This window comes from Triticum dicoccoides, chromosome 3B (genome assembly GCF_002162155.2).
Source record: "Triticum dicoccoides isolate Atlit2015 ecotype Zavitan chromosome 3B, WEW_v2.0, whole genome shotgun sequence".
In the NCBI taxonomy this organism is placed as follows: domain Eukaryota; kingdom Viridiplantae; phylum Streptophyta; class Magnoliopsida; order Poales; family Poaceae; genus Triticum; species Triticum dicoccoides.
In genome coordinates this window covers 459582325-459607007 of record NC_041385.1, presented here as the reverse complement: position 1 = coordinate 459607007, position 24683 = coordinate 459582325, and positions in this window count along the sequence as shown.

The following is a 24683-nucleotide window of genomic DNA, read 5'->3' as shown; positions in this document are numbered from 1 at the left end:
CTAAATTTTATTCGTTTTTCTTGTCGGCTTGACTTAACATGGCACAGAGAAAGAGGAAGAAATAGAGAATGGCAGGGAATGAGAAGCGGATGAATCCTGCAGATTCTGCTGGTACTAATGGTGCAATAGAAGGTGAAAGTCCAGCGGAAAATTCTACAAACACGGCATCCCATGCTACACGAACTGCAAAAAAAGCCAAACAGAAACAAATAGCTGCCACCAAACAAGCAGAGACAGCCCTAGTTCTTGCAACACCTACCACAGTACTACCAGCTGCATGACATACTCGTGCGTCAACTGAGCTAGCAACACGTTCCCAAGCTCCCTTGCCACCTGACACTACTTCCCAAGCGCTCTTGACACAAGACGAGTTGGCAATATCAGATGAACCTTGTGAGCTTCAACAGCAAGAAGGTAGTTGCTGGAGTCAAGTTACAGTTGCATGCTTCTTTATATGTAGTCTCACAGTTTGATGTACACTAACACTTCCTATGTTTGTTGTTGGACTAGCACCTAGGTGCAAGAGGAAACAAACATCGGGGATAATGCTCGATAGGTTAACTAAATCTAGAGGAGGAAGAATGGAGATCCGTTTTGAGCTAGGTTTAAAAAGGCCACGTGATGCTACAGAGTCAGCCAAGTTAGTATCAGTGGCAGCGGTTGTCGTTAGGTGTCATGTACGTATCCTCCCAACATGGATTCAGTACAGGAATGACAAAGACGAAACCCGGTTCAACACCTTCCTCGACCATTTATCTGTAAGTATGGTTATGTATGGAAACTAGTAATATCGTCTTGCTCTGTCCCATACTTTATAGGTTGCTGATAATGAGACTCCCATAATTTTCAACAGATGAGGTTCAAGTTGGATAGCCAAGATGATGCACCCAGACAAGCTTGCACCCATGTTTTCAAGTCTGCTCTGCGACAGTATCAGTATAACTTGAGGAAAACTCACTTTGAAGGCAAGGCTAACAGTGAACTTTCCCAAACATCTCCAGTGGAAAATATATCGGATGAAGACTGGAGGGGCCTTGTTAAACACTGGTCTGATCCTAAGTATCAGGTACATTATATATATGTGAACAGATCACATGTTGAAGTCCTATTGACGCATGTGCCACACAAATCTATCTTCTTGTAGGTGAACTGTTCAAAGAACAAGGCCAACCGTACGAAAGTGAAATTCCAACAGACGACAGGATCTCGTAGCTATATTGCACACTGCGAGGCTCTTGTAATTAGCTGATGTTTCACTCTTTTCGCTGTACCATATTATCAGATCTGTATTGACTTGTTCGAAATGCAGAGGAAAGCCCGCAAGGACCAAAAAGTACCTGAACCAAATGTTGTGGAAATCTTCAAGGACTGTCACACCAGCAAGAAGAAGGGCATGACTACACCAGTCAAAGCCGCTGTTGTAAGTCCTTAATCCTCATGCCTTTTAACTACTACTTACTCTGACTTGTGCCTTGAACTGCATGGTTTGCAGCCAATGTCTATTACTCTTTTCAATTTTATACACAATTGTCTTAGCGTATCATTGCACCTTACAAGGTTTAAAAGGGAGGACTGATGTTCCTTTGATCTTGACCCATAATCTAGTTCCGTGCTGGACTTGCCCACACAACATTACAATTGCCTGTTTGTCCGTTCTTAGTTGTTTTGTGATATGAATGATGTCATATTATGCTTACCGTATTATAAACTTTGTCTCTTTATCCTTAGCCCTCAATACAATGTGAAGAAATAGTTAATACATTAGCAATGGTACATGGTCATATGTTTGGAACCTGGTTTTATTATGTACTTTGCAATAAAATACAACTAATATTTTACATGGGTTCACCAGAATAAGTTCTGTATATAGACCAAAGCTATTTTGTTTGGTTTTGCTGGCTCCTTAATATCTTCTGTTCTGGTACTACTAATGTAAAACTTCAACTTTTTAGCGAGCTATGGAAAAATGGTGGAACCGCCACCTTCTGAAGGTGGCGATGCAAATATAACCGCAATGTCAGTTCTTGCTGCAGTGGGTCAGTACCTGTCCACTAACAGTGCCAAAAGCATCTTCCTGCGTAATATTGGGTTGGTTGTTAAGGCAATATCGTCCAAACTGCCTCATGATCAAGATATGCAAGCTCAAAGCAATGTTGTATCTACGCTCCAGACACAAGTCCATTCCCTAACAGAGGCCCTTTGTGAAACAAGGAGAAACATTGCTCAATGTCGTCAAGATATGCATGATTTTGAAACCAGACTATCAGACATTTGCTATGTTGTTGAGGAGCCTAGGGGAAATGAAGGCGAGGGTTATGGTGTTCCATCGGACAATACATCATGAAAACATAACAGTCAGGTCAAATGAACCGAGCTTCTGAACTTCTGGTGGTGCATTTATCTGCTAGACTGTTAAGTTTTATGCCAACCTTCCTTTTGTTATATAGTTGTAATTTGTTTTGGTGCGATACAAGATTTATTCTTAACGTGCTGCCACCGGCTGAAGAAAATAGCAAGCCATTTTTGTATAGTGTAGGGTGTTCCCTATATTTGCACTGGTGGCGATCTTTGATGCTGAGTGGATGTAATCTGTGTAATCGCCTTAATAGCCTAGCGTTAGTTTGGGCCTTATTTATTTCCTAGTCTTCTTTTTCCCTGGTTTGCTAGTGGCCGCAACTACCCATGGGCCATATACGGGCCGTAGGATCCATGGGTCTCCTACGGGCCGTCGATAAATGGGCCTATAATCGGTGGGCCTCGGGTCGTCGATAAATGGGCCTCGGGCCGTCGGATAAATGGGTCTACATGGGCCGTAATCGGGTGTAATTGGTATCGGCCCAGCACGCTAACGGGCCGTTAACAGGCCGTAGGATTGCAAAAGCTTAATTCTGTCACAGGCATAACGGGTTGTTAATGGGCCAGAATATAGGACGGGCTGGCCAGAAACGGGCTGACTCTTGCCATGGGCCGAATTTGGCCCATTAGGGTAACAGGCCAGTAACGGGCCAACTCTTGCCATAGGCCGAATTTGGCCCATTTGGGGAACATGCCAGTAACAGGCCGACTCTTGCCATGGGCCGAATTTGGCCCATTAGGGGAACAAGCCACTAACGGGCCGGAAGTAATCGAGGGCCGAAAAGGAGCCCAAGAACGTATGGACCGTCAATAGGCCAAAAGCTAACACGGGTTGGAAACGGCCCATGTAAATCACGGGCCGTTAACGGGTACAAAGAAAATTACTGTTCATTATGGGCTAGAGTCACCGTGGGCCTGTAAAGGGCTGAAAGATACGAAGGCCTCATATGGGTCGAAAGACATCGTGGGCTATACATGGGCCGAAAGTGAAATGGGCTGGTGTTATATTCGATGGGCCACATGACGTTGTTGGGCCGATTTCCTTTAGTGCCTAACAGGCCGTAAAATGGGCTATTTGCGAAGAGACCGTTAACAGGCTTTTCATGGGCCAGCCCGTTAACTTTTGACCAAGTCAAACGGGCCGACTTTGTAAGCTAAATGGCCCAGTGGTGGGCCGTGGCACGTGTCGACATATCATAGGCGCCTATCTGACCCACTGACGAGCTGACACGTGTTTCGTCCGGCCAATAAGAATTTTACATGTGGAAATTTCCCATTGGTCGGGGCTGTTAACGGGTTATCGGATCCAAAACCCGACCTGATAGCTTAACGGCTTTCCATTACGGTGGATGCCACGTGTCGGTCATCCTTGAAAAAAGCACTTCTGTGACGCGCGATTTATCGTCATGGAAGTGGACACTTCCGTGATGATAATTTTGGTAATGGCATGGAACACTTCTACGACAGCACAGGTACGACTATCTTGATTCTGTCATAAATTTTTCATGGATGTACATGCATGACAAAAAACGCGACCTACTATGACAAACACGTATCATCACGGAAGTGTATTTTTTGTAGTGTTGTGCGTTTGCTATATACACTATGTATTATGTGAGATACTTGGATGATCATGTGTTTGATCAAATGCTACCCTTAATGTGTGCTTGAATGATATTATCCTTCATATCTATTTATGATCATTCACTTTGCTTGGTGATGAGTGCATGTTTTCAATTATTATCATTTTGAGCGCTCCACCAAGATGTATGTGACGTGCAAGAGTAACCCATGATCCTAACACATTGTGCATTTGCAGTCCAAAGCAAATTTTTAAATAATGCACAAATTTAGGGGGAGCTCTTGCTTGTTACATACTTCTCAAAGCGACGATGTATTTCAATCTTATTATCTCTTATCGAAGCTTTGATCTATATGTTGTCATCAATTCCCAAAAAGGAGGAGATTGAAAGTGCAACTATCCCTGGGTGGTTTTGGTAGTGGTTTACAACATATAGCTCATTGAACTAATGCTATTTCAAGATAAAATTTCAGGAAAGTTCAATGATTGGCATGGCACGGATAAATATTGTGGACCCCTCAATGCTAAGGACAAAATATTGTCTCAACCTTCAAAGTCCAAGACTCTACATTTTCCACTTTAGTGATCAAAGATCACATTGAGTCTATAGGAAAGCCAATACTATTAAAAGGGGATGAGGTGATGCTTAATGGCTTGCTTGCTCAAAATGCTTAGTGATATGCTCCAAGGCCCTCAACGACTTTCTCATATCCACATATGTCCCAAACCTAAAGTCAAACTCGGCCCCACCAATTTGATCCATCTGGCGCCACCGAGTTCATTGGACATAGCCACTGCCAGAAACCCTAGTCTTTTCGGTCTCTGTGGCACCCCGATCCGCATGGAGCAGGGGGCCTTCGCACGTCAGCCCAGGATAACACCTGTCGCACGATAGGTCCATGATACAGCAATCCAGGTACAAGAATATTCATCAAATACATGTGTATATGATTACATCAGTGATGAATATAATCTTCTGGCATAGCCCTAAGGCTATTTACAAGGCAGCGGAAGTCTATTAAAATGGCGGCGGAAGTCTTGGCAGCATATAACTCTGGCTGGGCTCCACAACTCACAGGCTGGCAAGATTACGACCTAGCACAACGGAACAAGTGAACGACCTACAAAACTGGCATGACACGCCAGGTCAGTACATTGAATGTACTTGCAAGACAACCAAATACATAGCATCCAAACAAGCAGAAGACAGAGCAAGAACCAAGCGAATGCAACAACCTAGCTCATATGAGAAACTAAGCATGGCATAATATCAACCGAAGACATAAATCAACTAACATCATGGCATCCACTAGCATGGCAACAACATGGTATATCAAATTTATTTCTAACATGGCAACAGCAAAACATAGCATATCATCTTAATCATATCCATCAAAGCATGGCATGGCATCATGAAACTATACTGAAAATAAACTACCAATCATATCCAATGCAGACTTAGCATGTTAACTGTAACCATCTCATGTTCTACCATGGTTCTTTAAATGCAACATATTACTCATGAAATGCCACCAAACTTGTGCATTGAGTCCCTCGGACTCTCTTACCAACGGTGATCACCTCATTTCCTGATCACCAACAGAGACAAACTGGTGATCCTTACGGCGATCACAACCCGACCAATACCTGGCCCGTGATCCTTACGGCGATCACAACCCGACCAACAACTGGCCCGTGATCCATACGGCGATCACAACCCGACCACTACATGGCCCGTGGTACTTACGGCGATCACAACCCGACCAACAACTGGCCCGTGATCCTTACAGCGATCACAACCACATTAATCAACTTAATTATTTCAGGTTTATCCTCCATTTCGACTAAGACTCGATAGTGTACCCTACTACGAACTTATGCCCATGACCGAGGACGTGGCTATCGATAGATTAAATACACTCTGTAGAGGTAGGCACTGTACCCACAGTACGGAACCCATGTGTAAGTGCATCTAGTGCCACCCCTAGTTGGTTTTGGAGTATTGATGACAAACCTGGTTGAGGGACTAATGTGTTTGTGAGAATTGCAGGATAACACAGGTAGTAGTCCCTCATTGATTCGGTTTACCTATCGGAGATGACCCCTAAAAATGTGTGAAGACATTGAAGACAATGGTGGTATGTGAAGCTAATCATGTTGAAGACTATGACATGAGAAGACATGTATGAAGACTATGGAGCGCGAAGACTTAGCTGTTTCGTTGTTTCTTTTCTTCATTGTTGAGTCATAGGAACCACTGCACTATTAAGTGGGGTCCAAGTGAACAAAGTCAGAATGACTAAAGTGATGCTCAACCAAATCCTATGTCTTCGAGCGAAGACAATGAGAGCAAATCTTATCCAGAGTCACATATGTCAGCTTTACTTGTAGCCCAAGTCAAGCTGCCGCGTGTGTTTGAAATCTGACCTTTGTGACACGTGTTAGTTCCTTAGTGACCCAGGGTCATTTCGAACAAATCAGGTCGGGTTGCCCGTGGCTATAAATAGCCCACCCCCTACACCATAAATTGGTGGCTGCTCAGAGTTAGATACGGCTTTTGTCGTTTGAGAGCAACCCACCTACGAAGCCTTTGAGAGAGAGAATCCTTGCGAGGACAAAGCCCAAACCACCCAGAGCCCAAAGAGTGTTTGGCATCACTTAAGTCCTTCTGTCCGCGTGATCTAAAGACTTATTTCACTTGAGGACTGTGAATCCTCTAGCCGGTTAGGCGTCACATTCTGAGCATCCAAGAGTCATTGCGGATTGCCGGTGAACGAAGTCTGTGAAGGTTCGGGAGTCTACCTTGAAGACTTACCAGAGTGATTGGGCAGGGACTAAGAGTCCTTAGCTCAAGGGGAATAAGGTGAAGACACGGTCTTCTGAGTTAAATCTCAGCCTCCCTAACCAGACGTATAGTTGTCACAGCAACTGGAACTGGTCGAACAAACCCCTGTCCTTCTGAAGTCATTGGTTCTATCTCTCACTTCTCTTTATTTACCATTTGTCTTCGTGAAGTCATTGCCTGCTTGCAATTGTCTGTTTGACTTCACTGCGTGACTACTTATCCTGATTGGCTTCGCACTATCTTCCTTTCTGATCCTTACTACCTAGCTGCTTATAGTCTTCGTGCTTTCACTTTATTGAATACTTGACTATGGCTTGTCTAGTGTAGTCTACCTTCCGCTGCACTCGAATAGTGTTGTTTCTATTGTTTGTCTTTGAAACTCTCATGTTTTGAAGACTTTCATAAAAATTGCCTATTCAGCCCCCTCTAGTCGATAACTAGTCCTTTCAATTGGTATCAGAGCAAGGTACTCCCTTGTTCTGTGTGATTCGGTTTAACCACCTGGAGTTTTAGATATGTCGACTACAGGGATAATCAAGGTCTCCGCTGGGTGCCCCATCTTTAATGGCACTGAATATCCCTACTGGAAGAATAGGATGCGCATGCATCTTGAAGCCATTGATGTCAATCTGTGGTATGTCGTCAAGAATGGGGTTCCCAAGACTGGTGAAGGTGTCACTCTCGCTGATGTGAAGAAGTTCATTCAACTGGACTCTACTGCCAAGAACATCATCTGTGGTCATCTGACCAAAGGGTAGTATGGCCGTGTGAGCACGCTGGAAACATCGAAGCTAGTCTGGGACTGGCTCTCCAAGGTCAATGAAGGCGTCTCAACACAGCGTGATCAACGAATCAGTACTCTTCGCAACCTCTTCAACCGCTTCAAAAGGCACGACAATGGGAACGTCCAGCTCACGTTTGATCACCTACTGATATCACCAATGAGCTCCGTGCACTCGGTGCAACTGACATTACGAAGCATGAAATTGTGAAGACACTACTGAGATCACTTGACAGCTCATTTGACACCTTAGCCCTGATGATACAAGAACGCCCTGATTTCAAGACACTCGATCCGTCTGACATACTCGAGAGGCTCAACACACATGAGTACCAGCTATCTGAGAAATGAGATATCTATGGCCCCAACTATGGCCGAACTCGCGCCTTGAAGGCAAAGGCTGCCACTTCCTCATCTGGGGAAGAATCTGACTGCAATTCTAATGATCCTGAAGACATTGGAAAGGAGCTTGCTATGCTTGTGAAGAAGTTTCAGAGATTCACTAAGAAGAAAAGCTTCAGAAAGTCTTCACGATCCAACTCAAGGGACGATGAAGCTTCCACCTATGACAACAAGAAAAGAACCTGTCACGAGTGCAGGAAACCTGGCCACTACATCTCTGAATGTCCACAATGGGACAATGAGAAGAAGAAAAAGAAGAGCAAGGAATATGATTCTGATGACAAGAAGAAGAAGAAATCCTCAAAGTCTTCTTCCAAATCTTCCTTTAAGTCTTCATCACACAAGAAGAGCTCATCAGGCAAGGCACGTGCTTTTGTTGGCAAGGAAATGGATTTAGAGGAGGAGTCTGCTTTTGAGGAGGCAGTGGTGGAGTCTGAGGAGGAGTCTGACTCTAGTGTCGCAAGTCTAGCTCTAGCTATAGCCTACGTCGCCAAGTCCATCTTCAACACTGAAGACAATGACTCTGTCACCAACACTAATGACGAGAACGACTCGACTCCCACCTACTGCTTCATGGCACGTGGTGCCAAGGTAAACTCTCGGGATGCTTACTTTCAAACATCAAGTGAAGATGACTCTAATGGTGAATCCAAACCTAGCTACAAAAAACTTGCTAAAATTGCAATTGAACAACAGAATGCCATGGAACATATTCAAAAACTGTTAGACAAAAGCGATGACCTGTTGGAGGCGGAAATGACTAAGACTCAGTCCTTAATTGAAGACATAAAAAATCTTCATATTAAGTACTAGGAACTTGAAGGTCGTCATGAAACGCTCTCAACATCTCATGAAAAGTTGTCACACCCTGATTTTCATGGCACAACACTTAAAATGATAAATTGTATTAAAATGTGGTTTGACAAAAACTTTTGAGAGTTTTGGACTTTGCCTTGATTGGATTTTGTTGTTGTTTGCAAGTGCTCTAAAAATCAAATAAATTCTCCAACCCTTATACTCCTTACCCTTGATCCAAAAACCTTTCCCAATGATCATGCCATGTGCATAGAGCAACATAGTATTTTCTTACAAAAATAATTTGGCCAAATAATATTTTCAAAAATTAGTTTTTCAAAAAACCCTCAGTTGAGGTTTGCACTACAAGTACTTGACTTGGGGTGTTAAAAATCTTTCAAAAGGTATATTTGAATCCTATTAGATGTAGGACTCCCATAAACCACAAAAATATAATTTTAAAAGTTATTTTCCTATTTTATTTAAAAGATTTTTCTTAAGGCCAGAAATGGTCTTTAATAGGGAAAAATTATTTTAATGCTTTAAAAATATTTTTGAAAATTTAGGGAAACTCAGTGGACATATATTATCCATATATAAGAGTTTCAACACATGGTCATGTTCAAAATATTGGTCAAACCCCTCAAAAACCTTTTCTGGATATTTCAAGCTTTTGAAATATTTACAAAGGAAATATTCTCTAAAAATTCCAAGAAATTCTAGCGTGTCACATATGACATGCTGGATGATCTTGACAAGTATCATGTCATGGAGAATAGTATAACCCCATGAAATCCCCTCAAAACCATTTCTGTCCATTTTGAAGTTTGAGCAACTTTACATTGCCAAACATGTCCAAATGCTCTCAAATCTTGTGAACATGCTCAAATGGTCTAATAATTCATCTAGACCAAATGGCACAAGTTGGAGAAAATGTTATATTGATCAAAGTGCCCCAAAACCCTCTCTGACCAGAATCTAATTTGAACAACTTTGTACTACCAACTTTCTCTCCTTGACCCCAACTCTGGTGAGCATATTCACATGACCAAATGAGGCCACTACACCAAGTGGTGCATCAAGGAGAATAGATTTGCATGACTAAATCTTGGAAAATCCATTTCTGTTCATTTCTAGGGTTCACAAAAGTTGCATTGGCAACTTTGCCCAAATAAGCTCCAAATTCGTGGAAGGCCATAATTATATGTGTCATCTCACCCTATGGAGTCTCATGGCAGATGGAAATCATCTACTTGCCCAAACCATCATCAAACACCTTCTGCCACTTTACCAAAATCCCATATTTGGCCTCTTCCACTAATCTCCATGGACTCTACTTTTTACCACAACCTCTCCTAGTCCCCCTCTAGCACCTGGACGCTTTTATGCCCAAGGAAGCAATGATGAAGGGGGGGCATGGATCCACTTTCCTTCTCTGGACAGCAGCATTTTCACTCTCTCTGCACCCCTCCTCTCCTCTACTGGCTCCCCAAGGCATCCAATGCCCTTGACACATTGTTTACTCCCCCCTGCATCCACTAGACACAAGTGGACGCGCGAATGCGCGCGGAAAAGCCGCGCATGCCGGCCAAAGACGCGCTCTGGAGCATGCTACCGTGCTCCCGACCGTTGACACGGCGCTCCCGTCCACCTCGAGCCTCCCCCTCGCGCCAGTCGAGGTCCTCGACGTCCGCAACACGACAGCCGCATTGGCTCCCTCCTTTCCCCCTCTGTCTTGCCCATGTCGCGCGTGCCCAGAGCCGCCCGAGCCTGCCAATGCGCGTGCGAGCTCGTGGCTCCACCCGGAGCTCGCCCCGCTCCCTCTCTCTTCCTGGCGCCCTACTCCACCCCCACTAACACCGCAGACAAGTCCTCGCCTTCTCTCCTGGCCTCCCGAGCCATTGCCGCGGCCACCCGTGCGCCGCGGCCACGGAGAGCCGCGGGTCAGCTACTTAAGGCCACCCCGAGCCCCCTCTCTACTCGTTTGGCCCTCTCTCCCTCCCGTGCATCCCCAGGACCAACCCACTCCCCTCCTCGCGCCCTCCAACCACCCCCATGGCCGGAGCCATGCCGTCGGCCTCCGCCAAAATTCGCATCCACCACCACTCTCCCTCCCCTCTAGGCTGCACCAGAGCATCTCCAGCACCACCGCGGGCCCTCCTGTGCTTCTCCCTCTCCTCCCCGTGGTCGTGCCGTCGAGTTCCATCGTCGCCGTCAGCCTCGTCCGCTACGGCCGATGCCCTGCTCAACCCAGTGCCCCTGGGCGACCGTGCCACCCACGGTTGGACGCGGCCGGGCCACCTGAGCACGCCGGTGGTCAGCTCACCGGAAACGGTGGCCTGTGGCACCGGCAAGCCGCCGTCGACACCGCCCCCGCCCCTGCTCTGTTCGAGTGGGAGGTTGGGGATGAACCCGACCGATGGGCCCCGCGTGTCGGCGACCCTGAGGGCCGGGCCCGCAGGTTAAGTGGACACGACTTCTTCGGGAGCCGTCTCCCGGAGGCCAAGGCGTATTCCTGGTTGGCGCCTTCGACGTCACCGCTGTCGCCCCGTGCGGCCGTGCAACTGGGCCAGGCCCAGTGCGCTGCGGCACTATGCTGCACCAGGTGCGCAGTATAGGTACAAATCCCCCCTCATTTGTCTTTTTCTTTTTCCTAAAATTTGTAAAATCTCCCAAATATTCATATTGCCTCCAAATTTGATGATTCAAATTTCCAGAGACTCCATAAATCAAGTTCTATTTAATAGGACACAGTGGACATTTTTGTTGTCCTTGGTTTGCACTGAACCTTTTAAGAAGGTCATTTATCCACATAAGTCCACTTCAAAAATCCATATTATATTCATTTCAACTCCAAATCCAGTGAAACAAATTTCTAAATGTTTCTAAAATCATGCCTGATTTAATGGGTACTTTTACTCATTTTATAAAAAGGCATTCTGTAGAAAACTTGTAGATCCATTAAATCCCTTGTTTCCATCATATTGGAATGTTCAGAAATATTCACTTATCCAATCCCAATGAAACCACTCTAGTTATTTTTATATAACCAGAGAAGTCCTAGAAAAGTCAACTTCATATTTTTAGAGCACTTTTATTTTCTGCCTTGTCATGTTGCTTATTGTTTTTGTTTCCGACGTTAGTTGACGAAGTAGACAGAGTATTTGGAGAAGGACCAGAAGACTTGAAGACTCTGAGGAACCAGGCAAGCAGCCCTTTGACCATGTCTATGAAACCCTTTTTATGCATGTCATATATCACTTTTATTGCTTGCATCGGAGACATGATACTGTGATAACCACATGGGGTGGTTTGCCACCGTTACTTCCTCGTTGATACTTGCATTGTGCATGACCCTACCTTCTTATGAGGGTTATGCCGGTGGGAGTAGATAGGATGCTAAAGTAGATGCTACGCAAAAAGGGACGGGTATATGCATGATGAAGGAGACAAAGTATTTTCAAAGGACTTTTCGAAAACCCCGTCGGGTGCCACTTATGCCCAACGGAGATGATGAGATGGGTAACCACTTGATGATGAAGTGGTGTACCGAGGAAAGTGTGTGTTGTTTTCGAAAACAGATTAGATTTAAGATTTGTCAACTGTCCCAACCTTACATATGCAACCACTCTACCCTTGTATGGGAAAGGGCATTATTGATTACCTAGGCCGATACTAGCTTGGAGCCCGCATTACCCGTGACGGGGGAGAGTTGGTGCTCTCTCTTGGGACGGGGTCGTGCCAGGTAGGGCAGCCAAGAACATTTTTATGGGGCACCGGACACACCGTTGGTACCCCGTGCCAGTGGTATGTGATAAATATGGGAGCGAGGCTCCACAATCCTAAGATGTGAAATGTTGGGCACGGGGGTTACTACCAATCGAGTGGACTCCATGTTAGTGTCGTCTAGGGAAAGATAGTGATCGGGTGCTTACCCCGGGTACTTGAGGTATCGTGGGTCGTGGATGACATGGAAGTTCCCCGGATCTTGTGGGTAAAGTGTGCAATGTCTACAGAGTGTAAAACTATTCGAATAGCCGTGTCCACGGTCAAGGACAGTTGGGCGGTGCTGCTTAAACTATGTCCAGAGTTTTACAACCGTGTGTGTGAGTTGATAAAACTACTTGAGTCAAGTCAAAGGACTTGACATGATTGAGTTGGGTTGGTGCCCACTCTATTTATGTTGATATCTGTAACCTGTCCTCATGGTTACTTGAATTCTCCTGATGCATGTCTTACAAATTGTTGAACATGTCATTGCACTCAAACTAGCTTTCTGCAAAAATTTACCTATATCATGTATTGTTGCATCTTGGACCAAAACATGGGTTGCTTGAGAGTACATTCAAAGTACTCATTGGCTTGCCACTGGTTATTTTATTGGCCAGGCATGAAAGAACAGGATATGATGAGGAATACTTCGGTGACGAACATGCGAGCTAGGACACTTCCCAGTCAGAATGCCTGTAGGGTTAAGGTAGATGGCATGGGTCCAAGTTATCGACGAAGATTTCCGCTGCAATGTTATACTCAAGACTTGGCCATAATGGTCCTACTTGTGTAAAACGGTATGTATGGATGTAAGACTCTTGTTATTCAGCTTCTGTGTGTTCAGTGAGCATTGATCTCTGGTATCACTGTACACGTGCATTCGGTGATCTCGACTTATGAGTCGGGGTCCCCACAGAGCTGGTATCAGAGCCATCCTGACTGTAGGAAGCCTTAGTTAGCATGGTCGTTAGTTAGGGTAAAACTATTTCCAAAACTACTACTAGTTTTCAAAACTATCTGTACTTCTCTTCCCTTCTCAGTTTTTTTTTGAAAACTAAGGTATACTTTCCTTATTGATCTCTTCCCCTTCAAAACCTTTGGTCGCTAGAACCCTTATGCCCCTGACCACTGGATTCCTTGTAATCCTCGTGGATAATCTAGAAGGAAGATGCCTTGCCAGACATTCACCCACATCTCTTGAACACAAGATTGGCGACATCACAACAAGACGATACCAACAGAAGATACATCCTCGAGGAATGAGGACCTGAAGACCCAGGAGATGGTGACACCCTTGACACTGCCCCAAGATGATGCAACCTTAGCCTACGATGATCAGGGCATAGAATATGCAAGATCATGATATACATCACTAATAGAGTAACCCTGTCACTACCGTTGTTGTATTGGCAACCACCGATGGATGAGAACCTAGCCATTTGGTCCGCCTCACCATAGTGAGCAGGAAAAACGGTTCTCCTCATCCCCCGCTCTTGGTGTCGATGTTGTCATCAACGTAACCGACATGATGGACCTCTATTATGCCTTGATAATGTCATTGCATAAAGGACTACCTACCTGGTACCATGGACGGTGTCGTGGGAACGAACACCTATGGGGCAGGGCCCCTTTTTGGTCCGGCGGGGAGCGGAGATCGCACGAAGAGCGGATCAAGGCGAAGCACACGAGCAGTTTTACCCAGCTTCGGAGCTCTCCGGAGAGATAAAACTCCTACTGCTGCTTTGTGGTTTGTATTACGTTCTTGCTCTAGAGCGTGGGAGTGTTCTGGTTTCGAATGAGTCGAACCCCCTCTACTTACGCATGGGCCTCCTTTTATACGCTCAAGGGGTCACCGACAGGTGGCAACGTAGGTGAGGGCAAAAACGTAAAAGATGTGGTTGGTACACCTACTTGTATAGTGTATCCTACCTAACTCTGACGGCAGGGGACAAGAGCATTAAATGCCCGTCCGCCTCGCCCAAACAGTGCAGAAAAGCGACCGTTAGGGGCGCCACCATTCGCCACGATGGCCTTCTCGTCATCTCCGCTTGCCACCTCGCACCGCTTAGCTGCACAGCCTCTTGCCACGCACGCTTGGGAAAGTCTCAGTGCGACACGTAGGTGGATGTGTTGGAGCGCAGGCACAAAGTGGTAGCCTTGTCGCGGCAAGCACCTTGCCTCGGTCGTAGTCTTGTCGCGCCCGGGAACTTGTCGCTCGCCGGGTCTTGCCGGGACGCGCGGCGCGTCGCGGCAAGTTTGCTTGAAATGCCTTGGTTGGCCTTCCCGACAAGCTCCTCTTGCCGGGGCTTTGTCCTTCCCGGCAAGCTCCTCTTGCCGGGGCCTTGTCTTCTCAGCTTAAACACTTTGTTCTTAAATGGCTCCAAATGAACCAACGAAGGACCTTAGCGGTCACCTGGCAAGCCCTGTCGCGGAGTGCTGCGACTGCCCGTGCACAAGTTCGGGATACTAAGGTACCCCTACTTTAGTACACCGACAGGAGCCCCCGGGCCTGGGCCACACACGGTGCCGAGCGCTGTTGGGCCAGGCCCAAAACAGGGCACGGGCACGCGCGGCTTGGGTTTACACCAAATCTGACTCCGTATCCACCGCGCCCTCCCATAACGGCACGCGTTGAATGCGGCGTCGTGGGAGAGGTCGTGGGTAATTCTTTATTCGGAGAAAGCGTAACGTTCGCCTCCTCCTCTTTATAAGCAGGGGAAACAGGGGCCGTTCCCCCACCTTCGCCATTTGCTATTGCAATCTCGGAAATCTCCGCCGCTCCCCTCCGCTTCCAAATCCGAAAGAGAGCAGCGCTCCGTCCCCCATTGCCGCTGTCGCCACCAACGCCGTTGATCTCTTCCTGCCACCTCCGTCATGGCTCCGAAGACCGGGAAGGGCGCGAAGTCAGCCGAGGCGCTGCGGCTCGAGGCGCTGCGGAAGGAGCGAGCCACCTTCCCCTCCGAGCTCTCCGCGGCGGAGCTGAGGGAGTGGTACTATCTTTTCTGGTCGACGGAGACGCGGGCGCATCCGCGCACGAAGGTACTCTGCGACGCCGCTTCAAAACGGGCTCGAAGCGGATACCCTTTTTTCGTGCTGTTCTTCTACTGCGGGCTCTGCCCGCCCTTCCCCGAATTCTTTCGTGACATCATGAACACCTACGGGTTCCACCTTCTCGATTTCACCCCCAATGCTGTCCTGACCATGGCGGTTTTCGCACATCTCTCGAAAACTTTGTCGGAGTCCACCCAAACGTAGCTCTTTTCCGCCATTACTTCATGCCTCGGGTCAAGAGAGGAGAGCCCTTATCCGGCGGGATCGCCTGGATCTCGAGAATCGGCAAGAAGGAGGCGTATCTGGAAGGGGAGCTCCGCAGCAAATGGGAGGAGTGGAGAGCGAAGTGGTGCTAGATCGTCGAGGAGAACCAGCAGCCGTTTACGGCCCTGCGCCAAGCCCCAGCAGTGCGCGGCGGCGATTGGAGCGCCCTTGCCGCGGACGACGACAAGCTGAAGATCGCCACCACCCGGATCTTGCGCCTTAGGCTTGCCGGGCTCACTGTAGGCGCCGTTGGCGCAGACTTTCTTCGCCGCCGCATCGCCCCTCTGCAAGAGAGGAAGAGACCCGCCTGGGAATTTGGGGGTCCGGCGGACATCATGAGGCTGCGTCCTGGCCTCGTACCGCAGCGGCAACTGGAGCTGGGTCGTCCCGGACAGCCGCTTCTGGTCCTGCCGCTGCCCCCGCCAAGCGGTCGAGGGAGCCTACTCCTCCGCCTCGTCGCGTCGAAAGAGGGCCGGACTTCGAACTCTCCGCGCTCAGCTCCAGCGAGGAAGAAGAAGAGTAAGACTGTTTGCTGCACTTGTAATTCTTCAATCCTTGCTGTTTCTGTCTTGTATCTGATCTACTTCACTCTGAACCTTGTTCTTTTTCAGGACCCTGTCCCAGAGAGCGGCGAAGAGGGCCAAGGTTCCGGTGGTTATCATCGAGGACGAGCCCACCACGACGGCAGGGGGTGCGCCCGAGACTACCTTGCCGGACCCGGCAACTACTCCCCGAAGCAGCCCCCAGCGCAGCCCCCAGCGTGAGTATATATTTTTTACTTCTCGCTGTTTGGCGCGCATGGGTGTTCTTTCCTTTGCTGGCATTAGACTATTGGTTTGTTTGTGTAGGATCAGAACAGCTTCACCAAGAGGGCTCGGAAACTGCCTCCGACGTGTCGTCTGCTTCAACTACACCGCCAAGGGAGGATTCCCTGGCAAGGTAGTGCTCTCCGGCAAGGGAGAAGTCCCCGGCAAGGGAAGAGTCTCCGGCAAGGGAGGAATCTCCGGCAAGGGGCGGCACTAGCGATCCCCTGTTGGTGGAGCCCATGACTGTGGATCCTAGCACAGGTAATCCTTCTTGCCCGAAACTTCCATTGGATTCTTCTTCTGATTTTCTTTCTGGAGATTCGCTTGACTTTTCTCCCTCGTCTGGCCTTTCAGATCCACCTTCCACGGAGCCAATGGAGACCGAGGCCACCGGCGAGGAGAACGCGCACGGCAACACTGACGATGCCGCTGCCACCGAAAAAGAGGCCGGCACTGACGATCCCGTCGGCGAAGAGGCCGCCAAAGCTGCTGGCGCAGGAGCTGGTGAGGGGTCCGGCGATCGCACTGACGACCCTGGGGCCGCAGGAGCGCAAGGCGCTACGCCGTCCGCCGATCCCTCCGCCGCTGACGCGATGCCAGGCTCCGAAGAGCCCCAACCCGACGCCTACTTGAAGGCCGGCGACGGTGTCTTCATCAAGCTTCCCTGGGCTTCAGGCTCCAGGGCGCCGGTTGAAGGAGAGACTTTTGACGGGGAGGTGCTCGCCTCCGCGGGGCTGACGCTAGTCGACGCGCCAAGCAGCAGCAGCGGCGAGTCTGAGGAGGAGCAGCTGCTCCGGAAGCTGGTGTTGCTCTACCGCGCCCGACAAGCCAAGGTGGAATCCCGGGAAGCACTTGTCGCGCAGGCGGGAGCAGATATTAAGAAGCGTGCGGAGGAGCTCCGGGAACGCAATCAGGAAGCTCTCCGGTCCATTGCGGAGGAGCGGGCGCAGCTCGTCGAGGTGCGGAAAGCCTTCCTTCTCGAGAAGGTTGAAGCCGAAGAGCAACAGCGGCTTGCCGCCGAGGAGCTGTCCACGCGGGAAGGTGAGCTGACGCAGCGGAAAGTCAATCTGGACAGCTACGAGGAGGAGCTTGCCGCGCGCGAGCAAACACTTGGCGGGGCCCTCAAGGAAGCAAAAGACGCTGCTGCAGCTGCCGAGGCCGCCAAGAAGGAGCTAGAGACAAAGGTGGTGCGGCTGGAGGGCGATCTCAAGAAGAAGGACGAAGAGCTTGCCGCGCTCCAGCGCGAGCACGAGAAGGACGCCCTCGCCCATGGTGAACTGCAGGGCCAACTCGCCGAGAAGGGCAAGGAGCTCAGCGCCGCCAAGGACTCCAACGCAGATCTGGAGCTGAAGCTGGCGACGCTGACCAAGACGCTGGACGACGCCAAGGAGCGGGAGGTGGCCTTGAAGGAGGAGATCAAAGGCAATGAAGCGCTGCTGGCGAGTGCTGCCGAGACCCAGAACACTCTTAGGGAGACCGTGGAGCTTTGGACGGAGGGTCTCGTGAACATCGCCGCAGTCATCGACAAGGGGCTGGAGGAGCTGGGGATGGAGGACTTCGGGTACTCCACCGACGAGAATCTCCAGCCCAGCGCCAAGCTCACTTTGTTCTTCAAAGGCGTGGCGACAGCTCTCCAGCGACTCCGGGAAAGGATCCCAAAGCAGCTGGCCGACGAGTCGCGCACGATCTGCGCGAGGGTTCTGCAGAAGGTGTTGGTGAAGGTGGCCTACCGCAACCCAGGCATCAACTTCACCAACGTCCTCAAGAAGCTCCCGGCTGATGCTGATCTGGAAGCGCTCAGGACTCTTGTCGCACCCATTGTGGACAAGATTAATGAAGTCAGGAGGGTCGACGGCGATCGCGTAGACTAGGCCGCCCGTTTCCTCCTTTTCTTGCCGCTGCTGATCATGTTGCGAGAACAATTCATTAGAGCCGCGACAAGTTCTCTTGTAATATAACTTTATTTTGGGTATCAATTGCTATCGACTGCTATGTTATTTCCTTTACTTGATTCCTTCCTCTGTATGTTATTACCCTACGCTTTTAGGGAACTTGTCGGAGCAGGCACCCTTGCCGCGAGCGCTGAGTGCGGAACACCAGCAGTCTGCTGGCGGTGCCGCTACCGACAAGAAACCTTGTCGCAACTAGTCGCAGCACACTTAAGTTGTTGAGCGGACTCGAAACAAAATAAGGGCGCAACTAGCTACGAGTTGGTTCCTCCGCGCACAGGTTTTCCATACAAAGCACGGTCGTTCAAGGAAGATAACTTTAAAATTTTAAAACTGATTGCTCAAACTTTGGCAACTTAGCTTTTATGTTGTTTGCTTCCCGGTAAGGCGATACTTGCTTGAATGACGCCTGGTCCACACCATTATCTTCTCCTTCCCCCCCGGCAAACTTGTGCGCGAGGGAACCTTTCCCTTTTCTTTGAGAAAAAGAAAGAAGAGAAAATAAAGATATGGAGCCTTATGGCTCGTTATTGCTTACCGGGGGTAGGTGCTGCACAAAGTGTCAGATAATACATGCAACAAATAAAAAAGCATGAAATCGACAAGATGTGCGGGGCACACGAGCTTTATTTATGCACGGGGTCTGCGCCCGGCTTTGTACAAAGGGTTACATGCAACAGCGGAAAGGCTTGTACAAAAGGAGGTTGCCGGAACAGGTTCCGGCAACTGCGCCTTACGGGTAAAACTTACGAAGATGCTCAATGTTCCAGGAGTTGCTCACCGGAAAGCCATCTTCGGTCTCAAGGCGGACAGCGCCGGGCCTGGTGACTTGTTTCACCCAGTAAGGGCCTTCCCACTTTGGCGTCAACTTGTTGGGATTCTTGGCGGAATGAACGCGCCGAAGAACAAGGTCGCCTTCCTCGAGACTTCTGGCATTAACTTTGCGGCTATGATAGCGGCGCAAAGCTTGCTGGTATCGAGCAGCTCGTACAGCAGCCTGAAGACGATCTTGCTCAAGGAGCAGCGCGTCATCTTGTCGCAGCTGCTCTTGCTCAAGCTCATCATAAGCGAGTACTCGAGGCGATCCGTATACGAGTTCCGTGGGGAGAACTGCCTCTGCTCCATAGACTAGAGCGGAAGGTGTTTGGCCAGTGGCTCGATTTGGCGTCGTCCTGATCGACCAAAGAACCACCGGCAGCTCCTCGATCCAGTTCTTTCCGCACTTGTGCAGCCTGTCAAAAGTCCTGGTCTTGAGCCCGCGCAGCACTTCAGCATTTGCCCTCTCCGCTTGACCGTTGCTCCTCGGGTGAGCAATAGAAGCAAAGCAGACCTTGGCGCCAAGATCTTGGACGTACTGCATGAAGGTGCGGCTCGTGAATTGCGTGCCGTTGTCGGTGATGATCCTGTTAGGTACCCCGAAACGGCAAACAATCGACCTGAAGAACTTGACCGCTGACTGTGCTGTCACCTTCCTCACTGCTTCCACTTCTGGCCACTTTGTGAACTTGTCGATTGCAACATACAAGTACTCAAAGCCCCCGACATCTCGGGGAAAGGGGCCGAGGATGTCGAGCCCCCAGACCGAAAATGGCCAGGATAAAGGGATCGTCTGGAGATCTTGAGCTGGCTGGTGTATCTGCTTGGAGTGGAACTGGCACGCTTCACACTTGGTTACTTGTGCAATTGCATCTTGGAGGGCTGTCGGCCAAAAGAAACCTTGCCGGAATGCCTTGCTGGCAAGTGCTCTTGCGCCAATGTGGTGACCACATATGCCTCCATGTATCTCCGCCAACAGTTCTTGTCCATTTTCCCGGGAAATACACTTCAATTTCACACCGTTGAGTCTCCTTCTGTACAGTATGCTGTCGACAAACTGGTACATACTTGACTGTCGGGCTACTCTTTCCGCTTCTTCTTGCTCTTCGGGAAGTTCTCCTGTCTGAAGGAAATGGACAATCTGCTGCGTCCATGCTGGAGCTTGTGGCTCGACAACAAGGACCAAAGGCACATATGCTGCTGCGGGAACATCCGCTTCTACGACAAGAACCTGCGGCTCGGCCGGAGCTTGATGTTCCCCGGCAAGCTTGCCGGAGCAAAACTTGTCGGGAGCGTCTGCTTCAATGGAACAAACCCTAGGGTTCGCCGGAGCAGACTGCTCCTCAGCACCTTTGGTGTTGATCTTGGGGACCTTCTTGACGGCGGCTTCGGAGAGCTCTGCCGGAAAGTAGTCACCAGAAATCAATTTCCTCTTCTTGCTCTGTCCAGTTGATGGCGTTACAGATGGTTGAGTCAGTTTGAGCACAAAGATCCCTGGTTCCACAGGCAACCTAAGTGTAGCACACTTTGACAGGCCATCGGCAATGTCGTTTTGGGCTCTCGGAACATGTTCCATCTGCAGGCCGTCAAAGTGCTCTTCTAACTTTCTCACTTCATCAACATAGGCTTCCATCAACGGGCTCTGATAATCCTTGTTCACTTGACGGACGACAAGTTGTGAGTCACCCCTGACAATGAGCTTCTTGATCCCAAGGTCTGTCGTGATCCTGAGACCGGCAAGCAAATCTTCATACTCTGCAGTATTGTTCGTCGCTTGCTCCTTGGGAAAGTGCATCTGGATCACATACTTGAGGTGCTCTCCGGTGGGTGCGACAAATAGCACGCCCGCACCGGCGCCTTGCAGCGAGAAGGCACCATCAAAGTACATAATCCACTCTTTGCTTGTTTCCTTGACGGGGATGCTCGTCTCTAGAATTTCTTCGTCTGGCGTTGGCGTCCACTCTGCTATGAATTCTGCCAATGCTCGGCTCTGGATAGTTGAGGTGCTCTCAAACTTGAGGCCAAAGCTTGACAGTTCCAGTGCCCACTCGACAATCCTGCCTGTAGCTTCTGGATTCTGCAGTATCCTCTTCAGCGGAAAGCGAGTGACAACTGTGATCTCATGTGCTTGGAAGTAATGGCGCAGCTTTCTCGAGGCCATGAGAAGGCCGAAAAGCAACTTCTGCACACCAGAATACCTTGACCTAGCCCCCTGCAGAAGGGAACTGACAAAGTAAACTGGGCGCTGCACCATTTTCTTCTGTTTCTCCTCCCGTGTCTGCGCAGATCCATCCTTGTCGGGACCAGAGCTTGTCGGGGAAGCCCCCTGCTTGTCGTTGGATGCATCTGTTGCGGTTGCCGGCTCATCATCTGCCTCCCTCTCTGCTACTAACGCAGCACTAACCACTTGATTGGTTGCCGCTAGATACAGCAGCAACTTCTCTTGTGGTTTAGGTGCGACAAGTATTGGAGTGGAGGACAGGTATCTCTTCAAGTCCTACAGCGCAGCCTCCGCTTCTGGAGTCCATTTCATTGGCCCTGCCTTTTTCAAAATTTTGAAAAATGACAGGGCGCGCTCAGCAGACTTAGAGATAAACCTGCTGAGAGCAGCCACACAACCGGCAAGTCTTCGTACATCCTTGACGCGCTTCGGTGCTTCAATCTGCTCAATGGCCTTGATCTTGTCGGGGTTGGCTTCAATTCCCCTCTGAGACACGAAGAACCCGAGAAGCTTGCCGGAGGGGACTCCAAACACGCACTTCTCGGGGTTGAGCTTGAGGTTGATCTTGCGCAGATTTGCAAATGTTTCGTCCAAATCCTGAATCAGAGTTGCCTTGTCCCTGCTCTTGACCACTATGTCATCCATGTAGGCTTCCACATTTCTATGCAACTGTGGCTCAAAAGCTTCGTGAACTACTCTTGCAAATGTTGAACCAGCATTCTTTAGTCCGAAAGGCATCCGTACAAAACAGTACGTGCCACATGGAGTAATGAATGCGATTTTCTCCTCATCTTCTTCTGCCATGAAGATCTGATGATATCCTGAATATGCGTCAAGAAATGAAAGCAGATCACATCCAGCCGTGGAGTCAACAATCTGGTCAATGCGCGGCAAGGGAAATGGGTGTTTGGGACAAGCTTTATTAACATCAGTAAAGTCGATACAAAGCCTCCATTTCCCGTTTGCCTTGCGCACGACTACAGGATTGGCCAGCCACGTAGGATGGAGCACTCCTCTAACAAGGCCTGCTGCTTCCAACTTCTTGATTTCTTCTGCAATGAATTCTTGGCGCTCCACTGCTTGTTTCCTAACTTTCTGCTTGACGGGCCGTGCGTGAGGACAGACGGCGAGGTGGTGCTCAATTACTTTCCTGGGAACACCGGGGATGTCAGACGGCTGCCATGCAAACACGTCGACATTCGCCCGCAGGAAAGAAACGAGCGCGCTTTCCTATTTAGGGTCAAGCGTGGCACTGATGGTGAAGGTACCACCAGTGCCGTCCTCCTTGGCGGACACCTTCTTGGTCTCTGGCGGAGCTGCCTTCGTCTTCTTACACTTGCCGGTGGAGCTCGATGGTGCGTCCTCGCCGGTAGCGCAGCACTCCGAAGAGGTGCGCTTGCCGGAGTGGGCATCAGAGCTCTTGCCGGACTTGGTCTTCTTCTTCCCCCCAAGAGCTTCAGCGGCAAGTGGCTTGCACTCTGCTGCGGCTGCTGCTTCCCGATAGATCTTGTCGGTGCAGATAAGGGCATCCTTCTTGTCGCCAGGGACAGAAATGACACTTATCGGACCGGGCATCTTCAGTACGTTGTATGCATAGTGAGAGGCTGCCATGAACTTGGCGAGTGCTGGACGGCCAAGTATTCCATTGTAGGGTAATGGAAAATCGGCAACGTCAAAAGTGACCCTCTCAGTCCTGAAGTTTAGCTCGCTGCCGAATGTTACCGGCACCGTGATCTTCCCCTTCGGCTTGCTCCTTCCCGGTTGATTCCTTGGAATGTGCCGGTCTCTTCGAGCTCGCTGTCGGGGATCTGGAGCTTCTGGAGTACCGCTGAGGAGATCAGATTCAAGCCGGCCCCGCCGTCAACTAGCATCTTTGTGACCTTGAGGTTGCGGATAGTTGGTGAAACCAACATCGGCAAGCACCCGATCGCAGTTATGCGATCAGGGTGGTCCTCAATATCAAAGATGATAGGCGTGCTGGACCATCTCAGGGGCTTGCGTGACTCAACTGATGGTTCTGCTGCATTAACTTCCCGCACCCACTGTTTGAGCTGGCGGTGCGAAGTATGCAGAGAAGCACCACCGTCAACGCACAAGACCTCTGTGGCTTTCTGAAACTCCTGCTCGTCGGCCTCATCATCGTCCATCTCTTCATCATCGTCTTCATCTTCATCCTTGTCGCGGCCGCGGGGAGGCCTGTCTCCTTGCCGCTACTTAGCCTTGCCGCGGCGTCCTCCCCGACCGGGACGCTTCTTGCCGGATCCTCCAGTACCTTCCTGGGCCTTCTCCTTGTCGCGTCGCTCGTACTCATCCTTTTGCAGCTCAACGAGCTGCTCGACCTTTTTGCAACCTTGGAGGTCATGGCCCTTGGTGCGGTGGATCTTGCAATACTGCTTGTCGGAGCCGCCCTGCTTGTCAGCGGCCGCCACGGGTTCGGTTTCCTTGGCGCCACCTCCGTTGCCGGACTGCTCAACGACTACCACATCTTTGCCCTTCTTCCTTCTATTGTTCCGCCTTCGATTTTTCCTTGCCGGGGCAGTCTCCTCACTGTCAGATCCTCCTGCTGCTGCATTCTCTCCGGGGAGTTTCCTCCCTTCCTCAGCACGTGCACACCTATCGGCCAGGGCGTATAGCTCACTGACGTCCCTGATCTTGCACATCGCCATCTCCTCCCTCATCCTGCGGTTTCGCACATTCTGATGGAACGCGCTGATGACTGCGGCGGGGTGGACATCTGGGATGTTGCGCTGCACTTGGCTGAATCTCTGAATGTACTTGCGCAGGGGCTCTCCTTCCTTCTAGGCGAGCAGGTGAAGATCACTCTTCTGGCCATGAGGCTTGTGGCCACCTGTAAAGGCGCCGACAAACTGATGGCACAGATCTGCCCAGGAAGATATGGAGTTGTCCGGCAAGTGCATGAGCCAGGACCTGATGTTGGGCTTGAGCACCAGCGGGAAGTAGTTGGCGAGGATCTTGTTGTCGCGCCCCCCGGCAGCTTGCACCGCAATGGTGTAGATGCTGAGGAACTCCGACAGATGCAACCTG